This window comes from Chrysochloris asiatica, unplaced genomic scaffold (genome assembly GCF_000296735.1).
Source record: "Chrysochloris asiatica unplaced genomic scaffold, ChrAsi1.0 scaffold00043, whole genome shotgun sequence".
Classification (NCBI taxonomy): Eukaryota; Metazoa; Chordata; class Mammalia; order Afrosoricida; family Chrysochloridae; genus Chrysochloris; species Chrysochloris asiatica.
In genome coordinates this window covers 930,441-946,852 of record NW_006408561.1, presented here as the reverse complement: position 1 = coordinate 946,852, position 16,412 = coordinate 930,441, and the positions used below count along the sequence as shown (strand labels likewise).

The window sequence follows — 16,412 nt, the reverse complement described above, 5'->3', positions numbered from 1 at the left end:
AACGATTTCTTATGTGTGTCCTTCAACTGGCTACTGGGACTATGATAATTAAAACATTTAAAACAGCACAAGCCCCCAGTCTCTAATCTGAAACTCAGGTCAGCTGTCTGTAGATTCTAATTTGTCTTCCATTTGTATTCATGACAAGAAAATACTGAATATTTAACAGCAAACCAGCAGGAGGGGGCATTATGGCTTAGAGGTTAAATAATTTGATTTCTGTGCAGATTACATGTAACATCCAACATCTAATCTCACACCTGATTTGGCAATACAATTACAATAAATATAATGTAAGGACACCAGAACTAAAAAGTGGAAAAGTAAGAACATTTTTTCATGGGTTGAGAAACACTAATTCTATTTAAAGTATTAAATTGGTTTACTATCCTTCTAAGGACTAACTTTTCACTAATAATAGTGACAATGACTTCACAAAGAATGATAGTTGGAGTAAGGTATGCAATGTCTATCTTCCTTTTATAGGTACTGAAAATTACATCTGTTTCAGTTCACTAAAACACAGTGAGATTTACAAATGGAACATAGAGACCTGGAGGGGAAGTTTCTAGTCCTCTCCTGCCTTCAGAAAGGACCGCATTGAAACAGAAGCTTTGTTTTGATCTAAGATAAACTTCCATCTACTGAAAAATCCAGTACCTGTTCTAGAACTGACTGCTTCTTAATGTTAAGACAGAGAATTAAGTGAAAAACTAAAAAATTAAAAAAAAATTTTTTTTGTCATTACTTCATGGGTTTGATTATAAATGTTACAGAACAAAAATTGAGTTGGAGAATATTTGTTTAAATAAGACTTCCTACAAAAGTAAGATATAAAAGAAAATATAAAGGTCAATGGATTTATTTTATATTAAAATATGCAGAAATGCAAATATACTTTGGTTTTATAACGTTCAATCTTTTATTATTTTTCTGTACTTTTAGGATAAGGCAGACCCTCAGCAACTATGCCAATCTATCTGTTTCTTCCTCTGCTGAATGGCAACTTTCTCTTGGCAAATGTAAATCTTATCATAATAATTTACTAATTCACTACTGACACAGAATTTAATAATTTTAGTAAAAACTGGGGGATAAAAACAGAGAGGAGCACATTCAGTCAGCAAGTAGAAAATATGGCACTAAAAGGTTTTTATTAAACTGCCTAACAACATTTTAAAAACGAACTCTTTGAGTTTTCAGAATTCCTTGGGGAGTCATCATCCTTCACTTTTTAATCTTCACATCAATTGCATTAACTACTTTGTGGCAAGCCCCATGCTAGGCACTGGACATACCAAAGTCACAGCATATTGTAGAAGAGTGTACATTATTATTATTTAAATGATAAAAGCCAGGGAATTGATCAAATTATAAAATGGAAAGGAGTAAAGAAAGAAATGCAAGGCATGCTCCGTACTTTCCACAAGTTTTCCACCTTTTTTTTTTTTTTTGAGTATATAGGTTCATGTTTAGAATTACCCCAATTAGTTTTATTTATTTATTTTACTTTCTTTTGCTTGATTCTTGTTTTGTCTTTCTTTAGTTTGTGACACAGAGGTTCTGTGGGATTCATTGTACTACCTCTTTAAGCAAATGGCAACGAAGTAGTAGCTGATATGGTAAAAACAGCTTCAGAGCTTTTGACCACAGTGAATTACAAACTCATATCATGTCATTTCGTTTCCATGATTTTGTGTGATTTGTATAATTTACCAACTTGTGACTCAATTTTCCAATTGTGAGGTGAGAGTACTGGACTAGAAAATCATTAGATTATTTATTCATGAAGCAAATTTTCAATGAGTACCTGTTATCTGTCATTTAATGTTCGGCAAGGTCTGTGGTTCAAGCTCACCAGCTGCTCCTCGGAAACCCTATATAGGGTCGCTATGGGTCAAAATTGACTTGATGGCACTTAACAACAACAATGTGAACAGAGCAGTGCAAGATGAGCTGGGAGCACAAAGCAGGGTCCCAACTCTAGCTTGATGGGGTTGAAGAGTGGTTGGAACCAGTAAGAGAGCTCTACCTGATCCCTAACACAATTTAGATATATACTAAACAAAGAGCAGTCTATGTTGATGAAGGAAACTGGGAAAAAAGTTTCTCTGGGGCACTATTATTGTTAAGTGCTGTCGAGTAGGTTCCGACCCACAGTGACCCTATATCCCTATATTCCATGGAGTGCTTGGTAGGTTTGAACCTCTGACCGTGAGGTTGGCAGTCCAGTGCTTATACTTGTTGTTGTGAAGTGCTGTTGAATCAGTTCCAACACACAGTGACCCTGTATATGTTTTCCAAGGAGCAGCTGGTAAGCTTGAACCACTAACCTTGCAGTTCAAACGGCTTTGCAGCCTGGTGCATGAACCCACAGTGCCACACCAGTGCTTATACTTAGTGTCACATAAATGCTACAGGACCACAGATATCATTACTTCCTAGAAATCCATAAGCCATTCTAGAATAAAGCTTAAGTATCTCTTTCCTCAAAAAGTAAGCTACTTCTTTCCCTGCTTCCATAGACCTTATTTTAAGAGGTCAGAGCTATACTTCCTTCTAAACTCTTGTTTGAAAATCTGAATTTTGATTGTTCTGGATTCAGATGAACAATTTTAACAATCTCTGTTACATTGAATAATTTCCACAGATTTTTTGTGTTCTTATACAAATACAATGCAGATGGTATCATGCTTGATTAGTCACTTCATAAGAATGAATTAGGCCATCTTTAAAGGTATACAGATGACATTCTGCAATCATTCATGGACATTAAATATAAACTAACACATAACATAAAAGTGCACAAGAAATATGTTTTGTTTTGTAGTGGGAATAGAAATATGGTTGCAAAAAAATTAATATATAAGCATTTATAGTTTCTGTGATAGTCACTTTCAAGATAAAATAAGTTATAGAAAAATCCACATAAAATGTACAAATTGAATATATGATTTCAATACAATGCACTTTGCCTAAATGTCAGCTACTGATAAACAGACTATTATCATAATTTGCTTAGTATCTATTAAGAGACTAAATATATAATTAGCAAAAGATAATTTTCTCACCCAGAGGACTGTCTAACTCAATATAAAAAGTTTTTCTTTAAATACCAATGTAAGTTTTTCAATATACAAAAGGAAAATTTGTAATGTATCATTCTGACTACATTATTAAATTCTGTATTAATTAAATGACAAGATACAGGCTAAACAAGTCTGAAAAACACTAAAAGCATTTTAAAAACATGTAATTGGTTGAGTTTTTGAAGTTTGAAACTCTTCTTTTTAAAGAAAATCAATATAATTTATGGTAATTATATCATAATCCTTACAAAATAACTGATTCTCAGACTTCTAAAATAACACAGATTTCTTTAAATTATAGCTAGAATTTTATTCCATCTAGATACACTAACAGATGTTGTTGTTAAGTACCATGGAGTCGGTTCCGACCCATGGTGACCTTGCATAGGGTTTCCGAGTTTAAGTCTTAGTTTAAAAAACACAATGCAAAATAAAACCTTATTCTCTGTTTGTATGATTTCTCACCTTTCTTCCTCCAACAGTTTTGTCTGCTAGAAGTCAGCCCTGTTTCTGAAGGTGAGAATACTCTAGGCAAATACACATGAAAGGTGAACTTGAAGCTGCTAAATGGTTACCCTTGACTTTTGCTAAGGAAAATACTCTTGTGAACAAAAACATTGAAGCTCAAAAGCAAGACCTGTAATTTTTAAAATGAAGAGAAAATGGGGGCAATCAAATTTTCAGGAATAGTATTTGATATCTACTGGCTCAAAATCGGCTAGTAATAAGGCCAATCAATGTTAAGTGATGGATCAGTTACATTAGCTATTTGACAGCTACAGGCGATATCACAAGCATGACTGCCCAAACAAGTCTTCACTGTTTATCACAAAATATAACAAATAAAAGGACTGCTAGTTCAGTGGAGAGAAATTATTATGGGGAAAGTACTGTTATCAAACATTAGACGTGACTTTTCTGGTACTTTGCAAGTACTGAGAATACAAAGTACATTAAGACATAGTTTCTGATTTCAAAGGTGGGTTGAAGAGGTAAGAGTAAAAATAACAAGACTGCTTTTAAATAAGCAAACCAGAATGTGAGTGTGTTCCCTCAAATATCACTTACTAAAATGATGTAGACATTGGATTTTCATAACAATTCACATACCTAACAATGTGATTTTCATAGTTGTTCACACAATCGTTTGAATAATCTAAATCTTACCAAAGACTCAATCCTTGGAGGGTAGAGTATATATCTATCTGCAAGCATCGTTAGATACTTGGAGTCATATCTGGTGAACAAAGCGGAGTATCAATCTTGTTTAAACTATTTTTAGTAAACAAAAACCAAACAAAATTGGGTGAAGTTACAAAGCCACAAATCTTGGTTCACTGTGTCTTGAAAACTGACTCCATTGAAGGAGACAGCAAAAACTTAGCTACATTAAAGATAATCTCATTTGCAAAAAATTAGCATAATACATCTCATGTTGTTAACTGCAAAATAAATGGTATGGGGGAAATCCCTAGGTGGTGCAGTTATGCACTGAACTACTAGCTGAAAGGCTGGTGATTCAATCCCTACCAGAGTAGGTCAAAGAAAACTCTGTGAAGCAGTTCTACTCTGCACAGGTTAGGCTGCCGTTAGTTGGAACGGACTCAATAGCAACTAATATCAACAGGTGGTACAGAGCAATGGTTCAAAATGCCAATCTATGGTTTAGTGTTGCTGGCTGAATACAATCATAGGGCTTGCCCTGACTCTCTTGGTCTCGGGTGAGGCCAGAACTTCTATATAGTTGTTACAAAGTGCTGTTTGTTGGTTCCGATCATAGAGACCCTGCATGCGGTTTCCAAGGAGCAGCTGTTGGGTTTGCATTGCTGACCTTGTGATTAAAGGTCAAGTGTTGATTCTATCATGCTATACTCACATTAGGATCCAAGAGTCTATGTAGTATATTTGAAAAGCTCTCAAGAATATCCTCATGATTGTATCCCCAAGGAAAGTACTTGTTTCTTCGTATGATGTAATTTCATCATTCTCACAGAATTTATTGTAATTAGAAAATTCCAAAAACACAGACACATACAAAACTTAATCCACAATAACATGATGACATCTTTCATAAATTTCTGTATTGTTCATGTTAATTTTTTTTTTTTTAAGTTTAAATTTTCCCTTTGATTTTTGGCACTCCTCATTTTCATCCCTTTCCGTAGATATATTTCTATCAGAAAACACCTGATTTAAAAAAAAAACCTTACTAAAAATTCCATATATTAAAATTGAAAATAAAAAATTAATGGGGCAAAAGTGACCAGATTTCTGATTCAAAACCATTCTACTAAGTAGGTTTTCTCTTCTACTCAAAATATTTACCCAGGTTTTGACTTTACTAGTTTATAGGCTATTGTGGGGAAAAACACACAGAGTAAAGGAAAGGAAGGCTTTCAAAGGGAGATCCTATCTGTATAAAGACTAGCTTTACCAGCAATTGATAACTCACAGCAGGTGAGTTTTATAAAGGTATAAAGATGAACATTATAAAGGTATAAAGATGATCATTAAAATAAGTACATTAATAACTTAAAACCTGGAGGGGGAAGGGATGAGGAGAATGAAAACTGTGTTTTTTGCCTGATGTTTTAAAACTGCCTTAGTTTCATTATGTCTGAGAAGTTGAGTTTTCTAGTCTTCATAAATTATATTTTAATTCCCTGCCATTGTATCAAAAGAAATAATTGTTATACTTTTTATAAGGTCATAAATGTGAGATCTAATTTGATGTTAATATTGATATTGATCTTGATATTCTGGAGAAAATATGCTATTATTTTTTATATTGCCAAAGTAGTTGTAGTGATAAGATTCTATCTGATACAGATTCACAAATGTTTGTTGGTAAATGACCATAACTTTGTTTTACTATATGCATTTCCTGTATTTTATGTAGAAGAATTATTAAACAGATATGATAGAAAATAATTCAAATCTTAAGAATATGGATTTTAATGGAGATTTATCAAGAAAACTAGGAAACCTAACAGAGTATTCTGTTTTGAAATGTGACTATATGCTTCCTTCAAGCCTTGGGTCAAAGGCCATCTCGGAGGCCTTTCCAGAAAATCCTATCTAAAGCAGCACTCCTCCCTTGTCCCCATCTGCCCTTCTGATAAGCTCTAGCCTCACTAGCACTTAACCATCATCTCATACATTACATACTTGCTTGCTTACTTGCTCATTATCAGCCTGAATGTGTACTCCATGTTTTGTATTTTGTTGTACCCCTAGAATTAAAACATTGCCAGGCATGTAAAAGGAGTCCCAATAAATTGCTGTATTATGAAGAGAAAGTTTTGTGTTGTTATTGCTAGGTGCCATCGAGTTGATTTCGACTCATAGCTACCCTATGCACAATAGAACGAAACAATGCCCAGTCCTGCGCCATCCTCACAAGTGTTGATATGCTTGAGCCCACTGCTGCAGCAACTGTGTCAGCCCATCTTGTTGAGGGGTCTTGATCTTTTTCACTGACCTTCCATTTTACTAAACATGATGTCCTTCTCTGGGGACTGGATCCTCCTGATAACATGTCCGAAGTATGAGAGACTAAGTCTCCCCAAACTAGCTTCTAAGGAGCATTCTGGCTGCATTTCTTCCAAGACAGATTTCCTAGTTCTTCTGGCAGTTGATGGTACTTTTAATATTCTTCTCCAACACCATAACACAAAGGAATTAATTCTTCTACAGGTTTTCTTATTCATTGTCCAACTTTTCACATATATATGAGGCTATAGAAAATATCATGCTTCGGTCAGGGCACCTTCATCCTCAAACTGACATCTTTGCTCTTGAACACTTTGAAGAGCCCTTTTGTAGCAGATTTGCCTAATGTAACGTCATTTCATTTTTTTAATTGCTGCTGCTTCCATGGTGTTGATATGGATCCAAGCAAAATGAAGTCTTTGACAACTTCACACTTTTCTCCATTTACTATCTATTGTTCCAGTGGTGTAATCCATACTAAAGGCTGTGGTCTTGATCTTCATCAGTAAGTACTTTATGTCCTCTTTGCTTTCAGCAAGCAGGTTGTGTCATCTACATATCGAAAGTTGTTAATGAGTCTTCCTCCAACACTGATGCCATGTTCTCCTTCACGTAATCTAGTTACTCAGATTATCTACTCAGAATAAGGATTAAATAAGTATGGTGGAAGAATACAACCCTGGCGCACACCTTTCCTGAAACCATTCAGTGTCCCCTTGTTTTGCTCATCTATGGTCTAGTACAGGTTGCTCAGTAGCACAATTATGTGTTCTGGAATACCATTGTTTGCAAATGTTATCCATAGGTTGTCATGATCAATAAAGCACAGGTAAACATCTTTCTGGTATTCTCTGTTTTCAGCCAAGATCCATTTGACGTTAGTAGTGATATCCCTACTTCCACATCCTAGTCTGAATCCAACTGGAACCTCTGGCAGTTCCCTACTGGTGTACTGTTGTAACCAATTTTTAATTATCTTCAGTAAATTTTACTTGCATGTGGTATTAATGATATTGTCTGATGATTTCTGCACTCTGTTGGGTCACCTCTCTGGAATAGGCACAGCTATGGATCTCTTTCAATCAGTGAGCCAGGTAGCTGTCTTCCAAATTTCTTGGCATAGATGTGTTAAAGAACACAGCCATCACTTTGAAGACTACGGTGTGCCTGACCCAAAACCATATTTTCAATCATTTAGTATGCATGCTGGAGTCCTGGTGTGGTACTGTAGGTTAATGTGCTAGACCGCAAAGTCAGTTTGAGGCACAAGGTCAGCAGTTCAAGCTCACCAGCTGCTCCTTGGAAGCCCAATACAGGGTCGCAATGTGTCAGAACTGACTTGATGGTACTTGACAACAATAATAAGCATAGTGTATACTGGGTTACACATTGGGCTTCTAATTACAAGGTCAGCAGGTCGAATCCAGCAGTTGCTCCCATAAAGACTTACAGCCTTGAAAACCCTACAGGGCCACTATAGGTTGGAACCAATTTGAAGGCACACAACCACCACTACCATATGCACATGAAAGCTGGGAATGACTAAAAACAAGAGAAGAATTGATGCATGCAAATCCTGGTGTTGGTTAAAAATACTGAATCCACATAAATCCTCAATGAAATGGTCTGACACAGTGGCAGCAACCATGGGCTAAAACGTAGCAAGATTGTGACAATGGAACAAGTTGGGTAGTGTTTTGTTTTGTTGTATACACAGTGTTGGGAATAACACCAAAAAACAATAACAACAAGTGACTGAGAGCAAGCCCTACCGCTTATTAACTTTTCTCAGCTATAAGTTACATATAAACTATGTAGTTATATTTTAAAGCCAATCTTTCATAAGTCCACTTCTATATCCTATAAATTTGGAAGTGCCACTGTAAGAGAAACTTTGAAGGGAATTAATTACATTGCAAAAGTGAGTCCTGTAGTGTATATGGCTGATAGATAATTCCTGTCTATGGAATCAGAAGCTGAAGATGGGACAGTTAATACCCTGTAAAGTCTGATACTACACCTCACCATCTTCTCAGTGAAATAAAACAGTATAATGAAGATAAATAGAATGGTAATAGCTAAGCCTGCTTATACTATTCTAGTTTGAAACATTCACTTTTTTTTTTTTTTTAATTGAGAAGAAAGTTGATGGTAAAGTGAAATGCTGGTAATATTATCTATTTATCAAATTATCTCACATATTGTCTTTAAGTGAAATAAGGAGATGATGTATGACAAACACTGGGCAATAGGCCAGTAAGAACCACAATGTCGGTGGTTCAAACTCAATAGCTGCTCCTTGGAAACCCTATACAGGGTCACTATAAGTTGGAACCAACTCAACAACAACTTACAACAACAATAACAAGGAACAAATATAGGCCAGTTTTCACAATAGGAAGTTACATTAGCAAGCTCATAAGTTAGATTCTATTTGTAGTGTATGATAATGGTTTTGTCTAAGTAAAAACGCCATGTCTTGATTTTAGAACTGGCATCTGAAAATAATGATTACCTGAGCAAATAATCCAAGAAGTTGTATTATATGAAGAACATGGCATCAGGATTGGAGGAAGACTCATTAACAACCTGAGATATGTAGATGACACAACACTGCTTACTGAAAGCAAAGAAGACTTAAAATACATACTGATGAAGATCCAAGACCACAGCCTTCAGTGTGGGTTGCTCCTCAATGTAAAGATAACAAAAATCCTCACCACTGGACCATTAAATAACATCATGAAAAACAGAGAAAAGTTTGAAGTTGTCCAAGACTTCATTCTGCTTGAATCTACTATCAACACTCGTGGAAGCAGCAGTCACAAAATGATATGACGTATTGCATTAGACCTGCACAAGACTTCATTAAAATATTCAACAGCAAAAATATCAGTTTAAGGACTAAGGCAAACCTGGCCCAAGTCATGGTATTTTCAGTTGCCTCATATGCATGCAAAAGTTAGACAAAGAATAAGGAAAATCAGAGAACTGATTTCTTTGAGCTACGTTGTTGGAGAAGATTATTAAAAGCACGATGGACTGCCAGAAAAATAAAGAAATCTGTGTTGGAAGAAGTACTGCAGAATACGCCTTAGTAGCCAGGACGATGTGACTTCATCTTTCATACTTCTGACATGTTATCAGGAGGGTCCAGTCCCTAGAGAAGGACTTCATGCTTGGCAAAATGGAGGGTTAGAGAAAAAGAGGACGATCTCTCAAAAATATGGATTGGCACAGTTGCTGCAGCAATGGGTTTAAGAGTAACGATGGTGAGGATGGCGCAGGACCGGGCAGTGTTTCATTCTGTTGTGCGTAAGGTCGCTATAAGTTGGAGCCAACTTGACAGTACCTAACAACAACAACAATCTGGAAATAGTAATACTTGTCAAAGGAAAAATTAATGAAATTGATTTGTTCTTCAAAATTCACAGTATTACCATAAATAAGACTTCGCCCTTGTGGTTGTTAAGTGTCATTGAGTTAGTTCTAACTCATAGTTACCCTGTATGGGTTTCTGAGGCTGTACATTTGTGCAGGAGTAAAAAGTCTCATTTTTCTCATGTGGAGTGGCTGGTAGGCTTGAACCAGTGACCTTGTGGTCTGAAGTCCAGTGCTTAACCTACTGATTTGGTGTCAACTCATGGTGAACAAGGTTGTCTCATCCTGTGCCATCTTCATGATCCTTGGTACTTTGGGCCCACTGCTGCGGTTATTGCGTCAATCCATTTTACTGAGGGTTTCCTTCATTTCGTTGATCCTTTATTTTGCCAAACACAATGATCTTTTCTAGAGATTAGACTTTCCTAATGATGTGTCCAAAGGATGTGAGCTGAAGTCTCACCAGTCCTGTATCTTAGGAGAATTCTGGGTGTATTTCTTCGAAGATTGAAAAATATGAGCAAAACCCAATTGTTGTTGTTTTTAGGTGCCTTCACTATGGTTCCGACTCACAGTGACTCTGTGCTCAACAGAACAAAACAGGGCCTGCAAATATTTATCTCCTATAACATTCCTAAGGAGCTCTGGTAGCGTAGTGGTTACGAATCGGGCTGCTAACCTCAGGGTCAGCAGTTCGAAACTACCAGCTGTTCCACGGGAGAAAGAGGAGGCTTTCTGCTCCTGTAAAGATTTATAGCCTCGGAAACCCTGTACACGGTCGCTATGAATCAGAACCACCTCCACGGCACGTAACAACAACAACAACAACAACAACATAACATTCCTAATCTGTCTTTGGCCATACTTTATTAGATGTAAACATATTGAGAAATAAATATTTTAAGAATAGTAAATTATTGACAACATGTCTATCAATATGTATTGCAAATAATAATTGTAACTAGTTTCCAAATGGACTACTTTATCTCTAAAATATTTTCTTTGTCAAGACATACTTTTAGCTTTAGGATAAAGCACTGGACTGGAAGGTCAGTTTGAACTGCAAGGTCAGTGGTTCAAACTCACAAGCCACTCCTTGGAAACTCTATACAGGGTTACTATGAGTCAGAACTGCCTCCACAGCACTTAACAACAACAACAACAACAAATGTTAATCCTGCCCCTGAAGGTCAGAATTAATAGTCAAGAAAAGTTCTCTTATTGAAAAATTTTATAGAAAATCAGTCTTGTTTCTCTCTGCTATAAATATGACCATATTTACTGTAAATGAATTTTTCTGAAAGTATGTTAAAGTTTATTTTCATTTTCTAGGACTACGTACATTTGGAGTGCTGGTGTGGTACTATAGGATAAGCACTGGACTACTGTAGGATAACCACAATATCAGTGGTTCAAATCCACCAGTTGCTCCTTGAAAGTCCGACAGAGGGTTGCTGAGCCAGAATTGACTTGGTAACACTTAAAAACAACAACAATGTATGTTATGTGACTTAAGTTTCTAAAATCAAGCTACTAGATAAGGGGAAAAGTGAAGAATATATGAGGGATCTTGGTAGCCTAGTGGGTTATGTGTTGGGCTGCTAACTTCAAGGTCAGCAGTTCTAGTCCACCAGGCATTCCATGGGAAAAAGATATGGATTTCTATGAGTCGGAACTGACTATGACCAATGTAATATGTAATAATGTTTCAATGTTATTCACCTGATGAAAATTAAGAAACGGGATGGAGAATATTGTTCAAAGAAAACAACTTACATAAGCCCTGATTATTTGTATGATTTGGTAACTAATCATTATTAAAATAAAGGAAGGTAAATTTGTGCATATAAAACCACAAACTGGGTTTTAAGATTTCCACTTTACTATAAACTTTTATAATCCAAGATGATGAACAGGACCAATATAAATAATTTCAGATGACAGGAATAAAACAATTATTCCCTGTCATCACTGTGGTTGATGATATCCAAGAAGTTAGAAGTACAATGCTTTGGATATTATCAACCACAGTAGCACAGTGACTTTGAGCAAATCTTTTCTGGGTCTTCATTTTTTCACCCACAGAAGGGCTGCTATGAACATGAAATTAATGTACATAAGGCCCTTAAAACAAGCTGAATACATATTGAGTGTTCACTAAAGGTTAGCTGTTATTATTGTAGCAGAAGCAATACTGATGATGGTATACCACTGACTAAAGAAAGGGACATGCCAAGTAATGGGACACAGAAAGTTCCCAGCTTCTTCAAGTTAACAGTATCTCACACTTATTTCAAAGGCAGGAAGTTTACCTTTGTGACAAAATATTAATTGATCTAATAGCTTTATAATTATAAGAAACAAACAACTCAGATACCTGTCCTTACCTTTCTGTAAACTGAAAGCAAATCTGAGTTAGCAGAATTTTCTATGAATTTTAAAGTTAGGATGACTCAGACGATTGTTACAAAGACATTGGGAATAGTGAGAAATTGTTGGGATTAGAGGAACAGAGGCATCAGTCATTTTCTTTAATCCTACCCAATTGATGCAGCCATTGTTGTTGGTCGGGTCCAATTCATAGCAACTCTGTACAGGGTTTCTGAGGAGCAGCTAGTGAGTCTGAACTGCTGACCTTGCAATTCAAACCAACCATGTGATCCAGTATTAACTTTCAGAGCCACACCAGGATTCCCATAACTGCTTGTAATTTGGACCAAGTCCCATGGTGGTGCTGCTGACCCAGGCAGAGGAGGCTCTGTAAGCTTATTGGGTTTCACAGCCAAACTAAAAAAAATCTCAGGAAAATATACATTAAGAGTTATGAACAAAAACACTTGTATAAGTAAACATATACAGAATAATTCTACTTTCCAAACCACCATTAAATAAACATTAAAATATCAATTAATGAAAAACAATGTTGTGTGACAGCAACAATTTGGGGGCGCTTACTAATTCTTATCTATTTAGTTTCAATCAAGTCTTTGTTTCTACCTAGCATATTCAGAGATCATTAAAAAAAAAAAATCAAATGGTCTTTTAAAACCAGGTTTTTAATAATTCCAGCTTGAGACTGCTTTCTAATCATTATCTCTTTGAGAATTTTCAAATCAGAAATGTCCCTGACTAGCATCTACTTTGAGGATTTAAAATAATAAGTTTATTCTTTCTAAAACAACTTTAATACGCCTCTTGCTAAAACAAACAAAAAGACCCCAAACTGCATCCTTTCAATTTTATTTACAACATTGTCTCTCTAGCTTTTTAAAAAATAACAGAGCTATATTTTACTTTGTAACCCAGGACACATGTTTCAGTATATATAACTAATATATATATATATTTTTACAAAACAGTATTTATCCACTCTGATACTTTATTTTTTTCCTATATTATTGCCTTTTTAAACAAGACAAAATAAAAATTGCTTATGAGTCTGGAATCAGTCATATGCTGCTGGTGGGAATATAAAATGAGATAGACACTTGGGCAAACATTGCTCTGCTGTAGTTTTCACCTACATTTCTCCCTTAATTCAAATCACCCTCATACCTTTCTTATAGATATAAGAGCCTGAGAAAATACCTTACTTTAGCCCATAATTATAGTAAACTGAAGAAAAAAAATTCTTTCATTCTTTCACACATTGGAATTTTCTTGTCTTTTTTTTTTTTAAAAAGGCAAATCAGTATATTGTAGTCATATAAAATGAAGTTAAGTAATTCTAATTTATTAGCGGTTCAAATTCACCAGTCACTCCTCAGAAACCCTATACAGGATCGCTGTGAGTTGCAACCGACTCGACGGCACTTAACAAAAACAACAGAATCCTGGTGTGGTATTGTAGGATAAGCACTGGATTGCTAACTACAAGATCAGTGGTTCAAACCAACCAGCCGCTCCTCAGAAACCCTATACAGGGTCACTACTATGGCACTCAACAACAATGACTGAACTTGCTGCTGCAATCATCTGACAAGTTCCTTTACTATAGGTTCACTTTGAGTCAGAACTGATTTGGCAGTTCTTAACAACAACAGATTTCTTAACAACAACAACAACACTGACCACCACCAACAGAATTCTTTTCATTGACATCCATATGAACTTAAAGAATTCTCAACTGATTAGAGATCATTTCCCTGGAAACACCTGTGACCTTATAGAGCAGGGGTGGGTTTGTAACATTTTTTTCTGCCAAGGGCCACTTGGATATTTATAACATCACTCATGCACCATACAAAATTATCAACTTAAAACTTAACCTGCTATATTTGGACGGCTGAAACTGTAGTTGCCTTGGCAGGGCCAGACCAAATGATTTTCAGGGCCTTAAACCATATATATAGTTGGTATATTTGTTTATATCTTCAATAGCGACTATAAACCTCGGTCATGAGTAGCTTCCATTTTATCATTGTTTTCCAACATGGCTCTCTTAACTACTATTGGAATTCATGTTAATGTGAACTTGATAACTGAGCCAAATCTGACTTAATGATGATTTATGAAACAGATCTGAGTCCAAGCTATGGAAATGGCCTTAAGTAATCTAATTATGTGTTAAATGCCAACACAGACTCAATATACAAGTCTTTCAACTACCGAATAAAATTTAAATATAACACTGTCTGAGAAATGAAAGTTCAGATTTGCAAAAAGTTACCTTTTTAAAAGAACAAAACTAAAAGGGATGATTTTTTCCCAGCCATATTGTTGATTGTCTGAAGTGGGTATCCCTTTGAAGCAGAAATTTTCTGACAGCAGCAGTACTATTAGTAAGCCACATGTTATTAACTTGGTGAAATTAGTATTTGAACACAGTTCTTAATCCAGAGCACAAGACCTTAGCTACCATACTATTACCACTTCACATCCACTACATTAGAGAACCAAACCCACTGCTGTTGTGCTGATTCCAACTCATTATATAAACCCCATGTGTTAACAGAGTGGAATCACTCCACAGGGTTCATTGGCTGTAATCTTCAGGAAAGCAAACTGCCAGACCTTTTTTCTGTGATGCTGCTATGTGGGTTTGAACCACCAACCTTTTGTTTAGTAGTTAAGAGCAAACCATTTGTATCACCTAGGGACTTTCACACTCACTATGATGGCTATAATTACAAAGACAGACAATAACATGTCCTGGTGAGGATGTGGACAAACTGGAATCAGTCATATGCTGCTGGTGGGAATATAAAATGAGATAGACACTTGGGCAAAGTTTGCCAGTTTCATAAAAAGTAAAACAAAAATTTAAGGTATGACTTAGGGAGCTATTTACCCAAGAGATATGAAAACCTGTTCACAGAAAGATTTATACACAAATATTCATAGTAGAAACCCTGGTGGCATAGTGGGTTAGGCGTTGGGCTGCTAACCTAGGTCAGCAGTTCGAATATATCAGCTGCTCCATGGGAGAAAGATGAGGCTTTACAGCTTCAGAAATCCTAGACAGAATTAACTCAAAGGCATATGACCACAATTCATAGTTGTATCACTCACAGTAGCCAAAAACGTGGAAGTAATCCAAATACCCAGCAATTAGTAAAAGAATAAACAAGATGTCATATATCTAGGTAATGGAGTATTTGTTGTTAAGTGCTGCCAAGTCATACTGACCCTGTGTGAGGTTTCCAAGAGTGACTCAGGAGTTTGAACCACTGCTTTTGTGATTCAAACCAACCTTGCAGTCCAGAGCTACAGCACCACACCAGGATTAGTGAATCTACTGATGTGTGCCTCAGTGTGAATGAGCCTCAAAAACATGTTAAATTAAGGAAATCAGATACAAAGAGCCATATAATAATGATTTCATTGATATGAAATGCCCAGGAAAGGTAAATGTCCAAAGTAAACGATTAGACAGGGGTATGAACAGGGACATACTATCAGGCGGGACCAGTCTCTGGAGAAGGACATTGTACTTGGTAAATTAGAGGGTCAGCAAAAAAAAAAAAGACCCCGAATAAGATGGATTGGCACAGTGGCAGCGGCAATGGGCTCAAGTCCAGCAATGATAGTGAGGTTGGTGCAGGACTGGGCACTGTTTTGCTCTGGTGTTGTTAGGTGCCATCGAGTTGGTACCCACTCATAGTGGGCTGGTAGCGTAGTGGTTACGAATCGGACTGTGAACCACAAGGTCAGCAGTTCGAAACTACCAGCTGTTCCATGGGATAAAGATGAGGTTTTCTGCTCCCGTAAAGATTTACAACCTCGGAAACCCTGTACAGGGTCACTATGAGTCGGAACTGACTCCACGGCACATAACAACAACAACAACATCAAAAAACAACAGGGAATGACTGCAAAAAGGGGTCTTTTTTGAGGTGATGAAAATGTTCTAAATCTTGATTATGGTTTGGGTTGCTAAAAATCATTGAACTGTACACTTAAAAGAGTGAATTTTATAATATGTAATATATAAATTTCATTTCAATAAAA

At 36.2% G+C, this 16,412-nt stretch overlaps 1 protein-coding gene across 1 annotated transcript in view; it reads right to left on the bottom strand.

The window, feature by feature from the left end:
- RSRC1 (arginine/serine-rich coiled-coil 1) overlaps nt 1-16,412 on the bottom strand; it is a 534,244-nt gene that overhangs the window by 67,470 nt on the left and 450,362 nt on the right. The window lies entirely within an intron of this gene.